This window comes from Macaca mulatta, chromosome 13 (assembly GCF_049350105.2).
Source record: "Macaca mulatta isolate MMU2019108-1 chromosome 13, T2T-MMU8v2.0, whole genome shotgun sequence".
Classification (NCBI taxonomy): domain Eukaryota; kingdom Metazoa; phylum Chordata; class Mammalia; order Primates; family Cercopithecidae; genus Macaca; species Macaca mulatta.
In genome coordinates, this window is record NC_133418.1 from 118,171,262 (window position 1) to 118,183,263 (window position 12,002).

The 12,002-nt window shown below is 44.1% G+C and overlaps 1 long non-coding RNA gene across 1 annotated transcript; it reads left to right on the top strand.

Annotated features, from left to right (window-relative positions):
• The first annotated feature begins 9,555 nt into the window (after positions 1-9,555).
• On the top strand, positions 9,556-11,295 carry LOC144333971 (uncharacterized). The gene is made up of 2 exons (XR_013403110.1): positions 9,556-9,975; positions 11,020-11,295. It is a non-coding gene; the product is annotated as an uncharacterized LOC144333971 (long non-coding RNA).
• Positions 11,296-12,002: the final 707 nt, after the last annotated feature.

Below are 12,002 nucleotides of genomic sequence, written 5' to 3' on the forward strand. Positions count from 1 at the left end.
AAAAATTAGCTGGGCGTGGTGGCGGGCACCTGTAGTACCAGCTACTCCAGAGACTGAGGCAGGAGAATGGCGTGAACCGGGGAGGCGGAGCTTGCAACCAGCGGAGATGGAGCCACTGCACTCCAGCCTGGGAGACAGAGTGAGACTCCATCTCAAAGAAAAAAAAAAAAAAAAAGAAAGAAAGATAAAAAACATACTGAAATGAGATGTGACCTCACACTTTAATCTTGATTTCCAAAGGGAGCTCATCTCCCCAAGTCCTTCTCCCTGTCTCTGTGAAGTCCTCTGCACAATGGCCACCAGCAGCTGACAAAGATGAACAATACCTGCATGCTTCATCTAGTGTGCTCCTAAGGGATGCAAAAGGAATAGAGGAAGGGGCTGAGGACTGGAGATTGATTTTGACATTGAAATGTGATAGCTGCTATGGGATACATGTGTCCGGCCCTGGGGATAGCCCTCCTATGCAGAGCACCTTGTTTTAACTCACGTATGTTTTTCTGTGCTCTCTCAAACTGGTTCTGCAGTTGAGGCTTTTTTTTTTTAAATTGTTTTTTTCCGAGACGGAGTCTCGCTCTGTCTCCCAGGCACAAACTGCCAGGACAGAGGAGGAAGCAAAACTTTTGTGTCCTCATTCCCATTCTTTGGCAAAAATAGCAGAATTTCTAGAAGGGGAATCAGTTTTTTGCCAGGCCCTGGTCTTCAGCTAATGTCTGTCCCATTGGGTTACAGTAGAATCATATAGGAAATCATTCACGGGGCCTTGCTCATCTGACTGCTCCGGGAAGGTGAAGTCCCAGGGGTCATCCTCAGACAGACCCGTCACACTGGGTCCGGGAGGACTTCGGTCTCCTCTGCTGCTTGTGTACAGGATCCAGAGCTCCCACCAATATAGTGACAAGCCCTGGTCACCTGCCTCAGCCTCCCTTCTCTCATGGTGTGTGATGCTTTGGGGTGTCCATGTTCTTTCCTGCTAGAGACCTTTGTCAGGGTCTCCTCTTCTATCAAATGCTTCTAATAACATCCAACTGGAAAATGGAAAGATCAGAGTCTGTCTCCATCCTTTATAGTCTCAGGTTCCTTCACTCACTTGGAATTGCATCGGCTCCTGGGAGGCCAGCTGTGCAGATTCAAGGAGCACTGTGCAGGGAGCATTCCTGTGTGCTGGCGGATTCCTAGTGCCCCACCCCAGGACAAGGCCCATCGGTTCAAATAAAAGCAATTTTCAAGAGATTTTCTGGAATTATGAAGACCCGATAAAGATTACATGCTGTCATCAGAGAGTTTCTTGCAGAAAAAGAAGGACCCATTTTTCAGTCAACAAGCTACATAAACCAATAAAAGTGTTCAATGAATGTTTGTGGAGTGCTTCATCATTTACTTTGCATGCATGGATACTAGACGTGCTCCAGCTGCAGTCTCCTCGCCTTCCCTGTGTTCCATACAAGAGCCTTGTCTTGGCCAGAACAATGAGGCAGGGACCTGACCCCTGTCCACACCTCCTCTGCCCTGGGCTGGGTGCCCAGCGTTCCTGCAGGCAGCATCTCATGCATCATTAGAATGACCCTGGATTGATTTCCTGGGGCTTCTATCGCGAAACATCACAAGAGTGTGCCTGAAACAACAGAAAGCTCTTGTCTCACAGTTCTGGGGGTTGGAATTCCAAGATCAAGGTGTCAGCAGGGTTGGTTCCCTCTGAGGGCTATGAGTGAAAATTGGTTCCGGGGCTTTCTCCTGGCTTCTCATGGCTTTCTGGAAATCTTTTGTCATTTTTTGACTTGTGGACTCATCTCTTTGATCTCTCCCATCGTCTTCACATCATGTTCTCCCTGTATGGGTGTCTGTGTCCAGAGTCCCCATTTTTAGAAGGTCACCATCTATATTGAATTAGAGACCTACTCTGTTTCACTATAATCTCATTTTAACTAATTACATCTGCAATGCACTAGTTTCCAAATAATTCACAGTCTGAGGTCTTGGGGGACTTCAACATATGAATAGGATTTCAACATGTGAATTTTGGGGGAAAAGAATTCAGCCTCCACAAACTTTATGCAGCAGACTTTGCTATCTACACTTTAAAAAGGATGACAATGTTGTGAGAAAATTAATAATTTACTATGGCCACCTCGCTCAGAAGTCTGAATTCAAAACCGAAACTTTGTCTAGTAAACGTTGCTACTTCTGAACAGAGAGCAACCAGACTCCCTGATGTTGATGTTCAAGTCAGCTTTGAGGGTTTGCTGTGGACACAGGCTCACAGGAGCCTGGGGTGAGTACGTTCTGATGTCTGTGGCCCGCCCTTCTCCCTCGGGCTTGTCTCTCCTTCATGTGAACACACTCATTTATTAGCTGTCTTTGCTCCAATAAAGACAAAGCTAAAATGTGTATCCCAGATAGCTGATTTCAGGGGCTTTTTGTTTTCTGCCAAATTCAATTCTGGTGAAATCTCTCCTGCATTTTCTTAGCAGGGAGGTAAGGGGCCCACTTAGATGCTTTTTGTGGGCTGCATTTTTAAATGAATGCAGCTGGTTATTTTGATTAAATGCATATTGAAATCCACTTGTAACTAGTCAACCAAGACAATGAAAGGGCCTCAATACACCATTAAGATTGTTTTCTAAATTTTTTCAAGTTAAACAATTCAATAGAATATTATTATGCTCTGATATCACCTAGAAATGGGGACTGAACCCCAGGACCAGTGACATGTGCTGGCCCATGGGTGACAGCCCTGCCCAATGTAGGAGGTCTGGGCCAAAAGTCCTGCTTTTTCTAAGATGGGAATAACTGCTGGAAGAAATTTCAGGGCTATGCTTGACGTGTATCAGGTGCTTAGTGAATTATAAATGGAATCATCAACATGGTTTTGCACAATTCAAAGCAGTTCTGGAGCTGGGGCTGAGGCTTCTCCATCAACTCAGCAACAGATGTGAAGTGTCCACATTCTCGAATGTCTGCTCATTTCTGTGGATTCTCAAAGCGATCCTTTTCCTTGAGATCATGTTATTTGGATGCTGTAACAGACATTCCTGGGTGGCACACACAAATCCCCACGTGCCCTGATTGATTCTGGGCTGTGACGTTATGTCAGCTCTAGGGTGGAGAGTGAAAAGTGTCCAGTGTTCACTCAGTTGATGAGCGTATCCACATATCCACCGTCAACTAGGTGCGGAAGTCACAGACATCAAAGGCCTTGCTCACAGTCTGGAGTGGGAGACAGACAGACAAGTGAGTGTAACCCAGCATGAGGACCTCCCTGAGAACTACAGTCCACGGAGGAACATCATGCCCAAATAGGAGACAGGGAAGGTCAGAGAGGAGTTCCTGGGAGAGAACCCTGGAATTGAGAGCTGGAGAAAAGAAAGGGTTAAGCAGGAGAAGGATGCCCAGAGGGCATTGTAAGCACAAAGAATGAGCTATAAAGTCTTCGAGGAGTGAGCACAGAGGGTGCTGTGTTTAGAGAACCACAATGAGCTCCATATGGATAGAGTATATACAAGACAGCAAAGGAGAAGTTTACAAAGCTTTTACAGTCCTGACAGAGAAAATAAAACAAAATGTCTTCAAGCTCAGGGGCTCGTATTCACCTACCCGCAGTCATAAAATCTCATCTTTTCTTGGGGACAACCAGGACGTATGACCAGAGTAGTTAGGCACTTTGGCTTCCAGAAAGATGGAGATTTGTGCCAGAATGATCTCTGGGCTCCCCATCTTCCCTCGAAGGGCTCTTCTTTGTAAATCAGAAAGTGCTCTATGCAGGAAGATGGAAGAATGAGTTACTATTCCTGAAGACTAGTAAAAATATATGTCTAATTTTAGAATTTAAAGTTTTTTACCTTGAGAGTTACCCGATCAGACAACCCATCCAACACATGATTAGCAGAGTCATTTTTTGCCTTTGCAATCCAATGTCACCAAAGGCATTGACTATCTGTCACATGCCAAGCAGTTCCAGAGCTGCCCTGGGGTCCCTGGGTTTTCTGATCCACATTTGATTACCTAGCCATCACATCTAGATTAACCCAACCCCTTTAGGCTGATCACGCTCCCTAATAGCTATTTATTTAAGCTTCCTTATACTTTTTCAGCATTGTATATTTCTTACTATGTCAATTCAAGTGAGATATATCTTCTCGGAAATCATATAAGCTTCAGGAGGTTTGTATACTACTCTCTGCAGTACTTGAGGCCATGCTTGTCTGGGACCTCAAGGGTGCCCCAAAATGAATAAATGAATGAAGTACTCCTGGTATGTTGAGCTTCCTTCTTCAAAACTCTAGAATCTTGCCTGTTTAAAACTAATGAGAGCTTTTATTTATAAAGCAAACGAATGTAGGACACTCTGCTTTAACACTTGACTGATATTATTTTACTTAATGTTTATGAGTATCCAGGCAGGTAGCTTTGTGGTTAACAGCATAACCTCTAGAGTCACAGCGATTGGCTCGAATTCCTGCTCTGCTATTTGATAGCTGTGTGTCCTTGGATTAGAAATCAGAAGTGTTTTCTTGCATTGACATGAGACAAAAAGTGCTTCCTAAAAGGCCACAGTTGTTGCTCTTTAGGAGAATGCAAAACTGATCTATTCTGTTAGACATGCCAGCAATTATTTGAAGAGACCTCTTGTGTTCCCCAAATATTCCAAAGCTAAGGTCCTTTATATTTTCCTCACATAGGATAGTTTTGTAATCTTTCTCTAACCTCTATCAGGGCCTCAGGTGTCTATACTCTCCTGATCAGAGGCAGGCTGTCTGTTTCCTCGCTGTGTTATCATGTGCCTGGAGACTAGACGCTATGCCTTCCTATCTCCGCATGATGTTGGAGTTATCGGAGCTCAGGAGTCTGATTCTCCGACTCAGTTACCTATAAGTGTGTCAATGCTACTAAATAACTGCAGCATTCTGGGTATCATTTCCTCACCTGTAAAAGGAGAAACTGAGGCTGCAGTTCTGAGGTGCAGAGGCTGAGATGCTAGGGTTGCTCACAACCCCCTTCCAGGCGGTCCATTTCCTAGGCCACTTGTAGCGTGGCAGTTGACTTCTTCAAGGTCACCAGGGCTTGTGGTGTTCTACTATAAGGACTACATCTCTGTAGCAGGTGGATGGACACATTCAGCTTCCATTACATGCTGCTGGGCCTATCTCCACTCTGGACTGCACTCTGGAAACTTCAGGAGGCTCGAATCTTTAAGAAAGCCCACAGTGAGTACCTTCTACATGGCCCTGCGTGGGAGGCAACTGGTGTTGACGTGGAACTTTGAAACCCACCCCTCCTTCGTGGGGAGACAGGCACACTGGAAACCTCTTGGATGTTGGGGTTAGGCAAACCCCAAGCTAATTATGTGAACCTGGGGAAATTACCCAGCCTCTCTGAGCCTGAGAATTAAGTGCAGAATAGTTGTTTGTTGAGTGAAGAAATGGCACTGGATTGGTGCCCATGGAGATATCAGGGTGCAGCCTAATGATTCCAGGTACAGGGCAGGTGAACAACAAGCTGTGAAAGTTGGGAATCACAGAATATTGCAAGAAATCATGTTCAGAAGGTCAGGACTGGAGCTTTTGGAATTTCAAATACCAAAATAAAGGATTCTGGCTCTTTTTCTGTAATTCAAAGTTCACAAAAGTATGCTTATTATAACACAAGATCAAAGAAATATTGATAGAACGATGTCAACAAGTTTATAGGAGCAGTTGAAAAACACTGGGTTAAATAACGTCTAATTGTTTGCTTTACTGCATAGTTGCTTAGCATCATCCTACATCTTTAAATATGCATGTTGTAATCTCTAAAGCAAGGAGATATGTTTTGCAACTATCCCAAACCGATTTGACCACTATTTTTTTTTTTTTTTCAGAGAGAATATCCTGGGGCTGGCAACAGGGAACCAATGTTATTTAATGGAAAGACTTTCAAGAACTTTGAGCAAGAGGATGTTTAGCGAAGATATGCTTTCCTGGAAACAATATCTATTGACTCTCCCTCTGTTCTTTAAAACCACAGAGAACTAGCTCACCCTCTTCTCTACTGGGTGATCCGTTAGGTCCCTGAAGACTGCTATTGTCTCTAGCTTCCGTTTTTTTCATCCATGCTAAATGTCTCCTGATCTATAAGCTGTCTCTCAAATGTTAGCCTGGTTGCATTTCCCTTACCATCTGGTGGTCATAACTGGATTTGAATTCTAGGTGCATTTTGGCATAAGCAAGAAAGAATGGACCCAATTTTCTTACATATAAAGTGAGCTGGGCAGGTGGGGTTGGTTTCCTTTTCCTTTAGTCTTAATTATGTCACTTAATTATAAAGACCTTACCTGTCTTCCAAACACGGTCAGTCATGAAATCTGGCCTTTTTTTCCTAGGACAGAAAAAGTACACTGATTTCTTTTCTTGAAAGCTTAACAGCCTGGAATATTTTAGGCACAAGGACATGAAGGGCTGGGGGAGGAAGGCAAATGAGTTTTGTGCTTTATACCAAAGCCAGGCTTTTTCTGGTTTTACTAATGGAAGGTGATCACAGAACATTTTAATGTCAGAAAGGTTTGAAAGCCATTATGCTTCTCCGCAGATCTTAAAACTCTCCTACTTAACAACTAGTGCCTTGGAAAAGCCAGTGTGCATGTTCTCTCTCTCTCTCATACACACACACATACACAAACACACTCTGAATATAAAACTAAGAAGCTGATTCTGCTATTATTTGTCATGCCTACAACAACCCCTCTGTGTTGTCGGAGGCACCGAACACGTGGTGCGTTCTTTAGCAGTACTTAGACACGCTGACATAAAATACAAAGATGATCCAATTACACTTGCTGCAACTGCATCTCATTCTGCTAATGCTTACAAATTAAGGGTGTCTGTCACTGCCTACATGAGCCTGTACAGAGAGCATCTCCAATCTCATGAATTTTCGAGTATGCTCCACAGAAATGCAGAAACCAATTCAACGGCAAGGAGTTGACACACAGCTCATAATCCCTGTCTAGTCAGTATGAAAATCTGTCTGTGCAAGGAATGCAAAACGTAGTCACCCGTGGAGTCATGGGATATCAGCAGTGTTATTTTACCAGATCAGAGGTAGTGCTTTACTGACATGAAGCACTTAAAGCGGAATTGCTTTTCTGGGTTGAAACATGGGTATGTGCTCAGCTAATTTCAATCAGCACCGTTTAGTTGTTGTGCTTTGCTTTTCGAAACTTTCTGAAGCCAATTGCCTTCTCAATTGCTTCCATGATCTCTCTTTTAACAGGCAGGCTTCAGAGAGTCATGGGTTCTGATTTTGGAGACAGGAGTTGGGAGCAGTGTTATAGCTTGTCCGTGAGCTCAGGACCCTGAATTACTCGACTTATACGCCCAGCGTGGGAGCCTCCTCCACCTGCTTGAGTACCGGCTCCTGAGTCCTTCATCGGTTGACTGTCTGGGTTGGAAATGTTTCAGTGATCTGAAAACATCCATTCAGTCTTATCTAATATATCCTTTCTTCTTCGGGCTAAATGTTAACAGATCTTTCGTTCATTCTTCAAATACTGCCCAGTTCCCAGGGCTTTCTTCTGCACAAATGAGTCAAAAGCTCTGCTGCATCCAACAGTGAGAGAGCGGATGTGTCGTCCTCATTCAGAACACCCAGACTCTCTTACTGTGGCTTAAGGGGCTATAACCTTCTGACCCACCCTTCATACCGTAAACTCATGCAGACTGTGAAGCCAGCTAATGCGAACCATCCTTCCCGGTTGTTTTTAAAGCAATTTCTATTAAACCTGTTTGCTCCACCTTTAGGCAGTTGCCTTCTGAATTCAGGTTCATACCGTTACATTTCCTCCTGCTTCAATGTTATTTTCAGCCTGTCTTTCAGGCCTGTCCAGACTTTGGTGGATGCTATTACTGAGTTTCCCTGCACTCAAGGTTCCTCCCACAGATGAGTCATGCCCAAATTTGACAAGTGTGCTTTCTACATCTTCCACTACAATTTCTGAGAAACGAACAGGCTTCTACTGACGTTGGTGAGTGGCATAAGCCTGAATGAAATAGATTATGACTCTTGACTGGCTGAATATGCAATAAAAGCATAGAACACAAAATGCTTTTCCAACATAGATGCTAGAAATGAGACTAAAGCTAAAATTTCCAGCCCTACACCCCATGTGGCCTCCAGAACTCTACATTTAGTTGCCCAGATATCAGCACACATGGCTGTGATGGAGCCAGGAGGTGGGTGCTTCAGTCTGCCCACTTTTTATCTTGTGTCCCACTATCTAACTTGTTTTGGGCAAGTCAGTTTTTTTGAGCCTACCTTTCCTCCTCTATGGTGTGTGGGTAATAATACCAGTCTGACTTACCTGAAAGTTGTGTGAATGAAAAGCATAATCTGTATGTCAACCCTGAAGATAAATGTATGTCAGAAACTATTATAAAGAGATCATCATTAGTTTCCTTTCATCTCATGATGTAGAAACATTTAGATGTTGGGATCCTTCCACATACTTGTCTAAGAACATCTCTGGCCCTTCCTTCCTTCTTTCTTTCCTTCCTTCCTTCCTTCCTTCCTTCCTTCCTTCCTTCCTTCCTTCCTTCCTTCCTTCCTTCCTTCCCTCCTTCCTTTTAGATGGAGTCTCATTCTTGAAGCCCAGGTTGGAGTTCAATGGCGCCATCTGGGCTCATTGCAAACTCTGCCTCCTGGGTTCAAGCAGTTCTCCTGCCTCAGTCTCCTGAGTATCTGGGATTACAGGCACCCGTCACCACGCCTGGCTAGTTTTTAAAATATTTTTAGTAGAGACAGGGTTTCACCATGTTGTCCAAGCTAGTCTCAAACTCCTGACCTCAGGTGATCTACCCGCCTTGGCCTCACTAAGTGCTGGGATTACAGGCATGGGCCACTGTGCCTGGCCTGGTTTTTCTATTTGTTTATTTTTGTGTTGGTTTTTCTATTTTTGGTGTTTCTGGATCATGGACTTTGAAAAACTTCTTGGCTTAGCAAATTAGTGTCCTTAGATTTCTGCTGTAGGCAATGAGCCAATTGGCCAGAAAATATCCAATTATGCCCTGCAGGTTCAAGGTGGATGGGGACTTCCACTGTTGTTTAGAGAAACCACTGAGTGGGTAAAATCCCAAACAGCAAAATCAAATGGGGATTCTGTACACTCAGGAGTGTCAGCTCTGGACAAATTAGGTTGCACTTGATTGTAAGAAGCCAGGCGTTATTAAAATAGAATATAAACATTGACAGAAATGGACTGCTTCTAATCCCCACTGCCATTGGCCAGGGAGGCCTCTCTTCAGGTTTTCTGAATAGAACAAAATAAGAAGCCCATGTTACCGCGGGAAGGGCACTGTGATTAGCAGTCTTTCATGAGCTTCCATGAACGTCTAGGGCTTGGAAACTTCGTTTTCAAAATAAGGCTGTTGGATTAGATGATTTTCCCAACCCCTAACCCTCTGTGTTAATGAACGGGACTGACTCTATAATCATGTTCCTTGGACATTTCCGTGGAAACACTGAGCCATCATCAGGGAGGCCTTCATTCTGATGAAACAAAGCCAGTTGTGTCCATATGAGAACATTGGCCAGGGTGGGGAGATGGAGGCCGTGTTCAGGCCAGTCCACGCTGGGTCACCCATGTGGCCTGCTGCTTAGCAATTCCTAATCACCATCTTCCCTTCTCAGCCTCTTTTTTCGTGCTAAGAGGTATAAATGAAATGATGATGATAAAAGTTTGAGCTCTTTTCGTGGAATTCTTGTGATACAGATATGTGCTGCATGTTCATTATCTCGTTGGTCTTCACCATGATAACTGGGGGGTAAGAATTATCAGCAGTTCACAGGTTAAGGACTTGAGACTGACAGTTTGGCTTCCCTGTTTCAGGTGGCAAAGCCTATGGGGTATTCACCTACCTGCTGCATGAAGGCAACATGGAGGGACTGTGGTGGATTATCTGCAAAGATGGCCAAAATTCTCTCATCCCTACAGGTATATACAAGGTAAGAACACCTTTGACCAGTGGAATGTGATGAAAATGCTGCCCAAGGCCGGGCGCGGTGGCTCAAGCCTGTAATTCCCAGCACTTTGGGAGGCCGAGACGGGCGGATCACGAGGTCAGGAGATCGAGACCATCCTGGCTAACACGGTGAAACCCCGTTTCTACTAAAAAATACAAAAAACTAGCCGGGCGAGGTGGCGGGCGCCTGTAGTCCCAGCTACTCGGGAGGCTGAGGCAGGAGAATGGCGTAAACCCGGGAGGCGGAGCTTGCAGTGAGCTGAGATCCGGCCACTGCACTCCAGCCTGGGCGACAGAGCGAGACTCCGTCTCAAAAAAAAAAAAAAAAAAAAAAGAAAATGCTGCCCAGCCAATTCTAGACAGGGCCTTAAGAGGTCTAGATGATTCCACATTTGCTTTCTTGGGAGCTCTGAGTATCATGTAAGAACCACCAGTCTCCCCCACCTGCACCCTAAGCTCATTACCCACAAGGCTGTGCAAAATAATAAGTCATTGTTGTTAGGACACAAAGTTTGGTAGTGGTTTGTTATGTAGTCATGGATAAGTGAGGAAGGGATCTCAGCATCTTTTCTTCTCCGAACTAATGTTTAAAGTCAGGATGTAACATATTGTCTCCATGTGACTTTGTTGAACTAAATAAAGAATGCTAATACCAGATGCAGACACTGCCACTTCTGTTCTCTAAGACTAGGCATTGCTCTCTGATCAGAAGAGTCAATCCTGGTGAGTTTAATTTGAGCCTCAGAATCCTACTCAACACAAAGTTCCAGAGAGAAGAGATTAGCAATGCCAATACCTTAGAGATGGTACTGGGTGTGGAATCCGTCCTCCCTTGACTAGGTGATCTCTAATTTCCTTTCCAATTTTGACGTTTTCTGTTCTGATTTATCTTTTGGTATTGTGCAGGTGTCAGGAGAAAAGAATAATGCCAATGTGTCTCTTTAATTCCTTTATCATTAAGTCATACCCTTTCCCAACTCACAATCCAGTTTTCTTACGGCAATACCTTGGTTTTTGCTTTGTGAAGATGCCAGAGTCAGTCAAAACTAAGCTCACTGTCCTTGCTAATATTCTACCCCAGAGGAGAACTAAAGCTCAGCTATTCACCCCTACAGAAAGCCTGAATTTTGTAAATGTTCTGCTTAGAATGAGGAAGAAAGATGAAGAATGAGGAGGATGAAGGGAAGAATGAGAGAGAGGTAAAGCCAACGAGCAGAGCAGACCTACATTTGCAGCATCTCCAAGTTTCTGCAACAGCTTTATGTTGTTGTTATGTTTTGTTTTAATAAAAGTAAATACCATTTTTTTCTTTACTGTTATATTCTTTTCATAAGAGCTCAGCTAAAGACAGATAATGCTGGAGTCAGCCTTTTCTAAGAATTAGTCTCTTCAAACTGGCCATAGAGATTTGGTAGAAGTCATGGGTTTTAATTGAATTTCTCCTAACGGTCTCCCAGGGATGGAAATATGACTGATACAGGCTGACTTTCCCTCTCCCCTTGGTGAAGCTGTATTGCCTCCCACAGAACAGACTGTTCTTTATGTTCTAACCGGGCTTTTCATAACTCCACTGGAGAGCTGTGCAAACCCTAGACTTGGCAAAGGCTTTTTTGTTTTCTGAAGCCAGACCAATTCTGGACCCAGTTCCTGCTTTCTAGGAAGAAATAGCACATGCATCTAGCCTCTTCCCTGATGAAAAAATACCTCACTCCTTTTTAGACAACTTCTCGTATTGATAATTTTATAGAAATATACTGTCTGAGTGAAAGTCAGCATTTCCATTACACAGCAGCCTGCTAGAGCTGCTTCCAAGGGGCAGAGAGTCCTGTTGGCTGTTTGTCTGAGGTGATCTTCCTCTCTTAATCTGTCAGTCTAGACCTTGACAATGTTCCCCAAATACCGGCTCAAGCCCTTCTTTCTCCCAATAACTTTTCCATGGTCTCTGGACCTCCTTAGTCTGCAGTGCCGCTCCTCCTGAGTTCCTGCACCACCTGCCTTCAACACCTAGTC